Source organism: Fukomys damarensis, unplaced genomic scaffold (genome assembly GCF_012274545.1).
Source record: "Fukomys damarensis isolate Sample0158 unplaced genomic scaffold, DMR_v1.0_HiC HiC_scaffold_16, whole genome shotgun sequence".
Classification (NCBI taxonomy): Eukaryota; Metazoa; Chordata; class Mammalia; order Rodentia; family Bathyergidae; genus Fukomys; species Fukomys damarensis.
In genome coordinates, this window is record NW_022900928.1 from 54181109 (window position 1) to 54184548 (window position 3440).

The window sequence follows — 3440 nt, forward strand, 5'->3', positions numbered from 1 at the left end:
GATACTACATAAAACATCCACAAGAATGTTTTTCATCTTTTATCTTAATAGTTCATAAACATTTCATACATAATCCAACATACAACAGAGAAATTATGCATCATTTTTTGCAATCTGTATACAATTGAAAAACATGAATATATATATATATATTTATACAAAATTTAATTAATAGACACTAGCAAGTTGACAGTTTAATAAGTCTATAGGTGAGAAATGTAATAAAAATAATCAGAACTTATTCAGCATCTGCCACTTCCATAACCAAGTGTTATATTGATTAATAAAACCCACTATCAATTAGGCTTCTGGAATATACATATATTATTTTTTCAACTTGTACTGCTGCTCCCCACCTTGGTTCTTCACAACTGTTAATATAGAAAACTGCTGAAAAGTAGGGGGCAAGCACTTGCAAAAACAAAAAATCCTCCAGCTTATTGTAAGCATGACATGTATGATGGAACTTCATCCCAAGAAACTCTGAAACCACCAAGAAATCACCAGAACTGAATTTACCAATATATTTTGCCTATATCTCAGAGATATACTGTATTTATTTCCAACAGATATACTGTACTTATTTTCAGCTGAAAATCAAACTTAGCGTTTAGTTTAGGGGAGGATTGGGAAATTCAGACATCATTTGAAAAATTGACTATCTTTATTTAAAAAAACACCACAATAAGTTCACTAAATTTATTTTAAAAATTATAAAATATTTCTTTCAAAAGAGCATTACGTTCTGCACACTGCTCTGAACAGATGCCAGGGACATGTGGATGATTATTGCTTTCCTCCCTGTCCTACCCCCAAATGTTTACAGTGACCACACAAAAGAAGGTGTTCACAGCAATTATATGGGAGGGGGGATTTTTAAAAAACCACCAACAATGAACAAAAATAAAATCCACTCACTCTGCTGTTTTAAAATTTCAGTGTTAGTTTTTGAACACCCTCGACCCAACCTGTTTGTAAGGAACTAAAATATTACATCTGGTGAAAAGCAAAGATTTCACTACACCTCAAATCCAGAACACCTATGAGACAGAGGAATGTTGGCTTTTTGAACAGAAGCAGATAAAAATAAAAGATGTAGGACTCCTTTGCTTCTTCACTAATCTTAGAAAAACTTTCCAGAATACTGTTTCACACTACACAAAAGAAACAAATGTTTTGTGTTAGAATCCTGCAACATCTAGATACTGTTCTGCAGCAAATACTGAGTGTTCTGTACTTGGTCCTGTGTTCTTGTAATGGTAATGGTTCGATCTTTGGATCCTTCTAAAGGCTCATCAACTTTGATAGAAGCCCCTGATTCATGACAGATTTGTTTAATCCACTGACCACCTTTGCCAATAAAAGATCCAGCCCAATCTTTAGGAATAGTTCCTTATGTGGTAATAATAAGTCCACCAAGATCACCATGTGAGCCACCATCCCCTGCATAGGAATATCATGCCCAGAGCCACCCTGTGGTTCATATGCCATCTGCCATTCTGATGGGCTCATGTGTCTATGGCAGAGTCCCAAGTTTCATTAGCACTGAAACCAACCATGCCATCATAGCGATCTTCAGGTCTTCCTCTTCTGTCGTAGGACATTAGATCTCCTCCTCTAGGTGGTGGTTCCAAGCTCTGCTACCACTCCAGCCACCTCGACCAGGAGGAGGGGGTGGTGGTCCTCTAGGAGGGCTCATATAATCATAATCTCTTCTAGAGGGAGGCATGGGAAGCCCACTGCAACCAGGAGGCAAACCACCTCCTCCTCACATGGGAAATCCTACAGGCCATCCACAGCGGCCGTCAAACGTCATTGTAAAACCACCATAATCATAAGTTTTATAGTAAAATTTGGGATCATAAAGTTGTGCATGTCCTTTGATGGGAGACTTGGATATAAGGTCAAGGATGACCTTTATTCACTCTACAACCCTATCAGATTTTCCTTCAAGAAGAACAACTCTGTCAATAGAATGAGGACAGCATTCCTGGAAAAGCTTGATTGTTGTCTGAGTGTTCTCAAAGTTCTTTGATTTTAGCACCTTTGAGCCTAATAATTCCTCCTGCCATACCTTGATGAATTAATGGTCTCAACTCACAGTCAAAGTCACTTCCTTTATAATGTTGGTAATTTAAGAATTCCACAGCATTAGATTCGATCAGGAGCTGGCTGGTTTCAATGGGTGATGACATCTGCAGACCCTTTTCCAAGGTAGGGATGATTTTCTTCAGAATTGCTCCAATTGTTTCAACATCAGTTCTGATACTCCATACGTGATCTGGCCACTGCTGTCTGGGACTGAAATACCGACACTCTGGTCTTTTTGGAGAGCCTATTATTCTTGCCTCCTTTTCCAATCACTGCCCCAGCATTCTTGCTCCGAAGCAGAATTCGTAATTCAACTATCTCATCGGTGATTTTATACCTTTTAAATGTTTGCTTCTCCTCCATATTTTCTGCAAGACGTTTATCAAATTCACCATCGGCTTCAGTGTTGGGGAAGGCTTCTTCTAGCTGCTGTTTCTATTTTCTTGTGTTAAGTGAATACATCAATCTACACACCACAAACAAGTGGGATGAGGCAGGCTGTCAGGGTCGGTGCACCAAAGCAATGGAGGATAATGGCGGCCGTGCTGCTTCAGCCTGAGCTACTTGTTTGTGAATTAATAATAAATGTTGGAATTCAAGGGGGATGCAGAATGCCATACAATTAAGATTTCTTGAGCAATTAATTGTAATTCAATTGTTAAAATGGGACTCTGGATGAAGAAGTATAGTTCAGTCATACAGAGTTTGAGATGTTTGTGAGTAGCAGGAGATGAAATAAAATATGATTAAGCTAGTTTAGAGGAGTAATTGAGATTTTAGTTTCAAGTCACCTGAGTGGAGAGTCTGTCCCACAATTTCAAGAAAAATGGTGATTTTGGATATTTTGAATCCTGAACATGGGCCAAATAGAACCATCAGTATGAAGGGAAAAATAGGAAGAATTTTATACAACATCAAAGGAATATAACTTTTCCATTTCTGCTTTCTATGGCTCCACTAACAGGGAAAATTTCAGTATCCTTTTTAAGGATACCTTCATTGTGGCTTGGGTTGATGGACAAGGTTGTACACTTTGTTATAAAACTGGCAAATAACTAGGCATGTTGGTGCATACATGTAGTCCTAGCTACTCAGAAAACTAAATAGGGAGGATCCCTGAAGCCCAAGAGTTCAAAATCAGTCTGGAAAACACGGCAAGACCTCATCTCACCAGAAAAAAAAAAGGTAAAGAGAAAAGAAGGAAGATGAGGAGGGAGAGGAGGTAAAAGCGGGGAGGGGGAGGAGAGGCAGGAACAGCAGCAGAAGGAGAAAGAATTATGTAGTATGATGTAAATCAAGATTATGCATAATCTTTTCTAATCAAGAATTTATTGATAATTTACATGTTT

At 38.2% G+C, this 3440-nt stretch overlaps 1 pseudogene; it reads right to left on the reverse strand.

Moving 5' to 3' along the window:
• Positions 1-1198: 1198 nt before the first annotated feature.
• On the reverse strand, positions 1199-3091 carry LOC104874846 (annotated as a pseudogene).
• Positions 3092-3440: the final 349 nt, after the last annotated feature.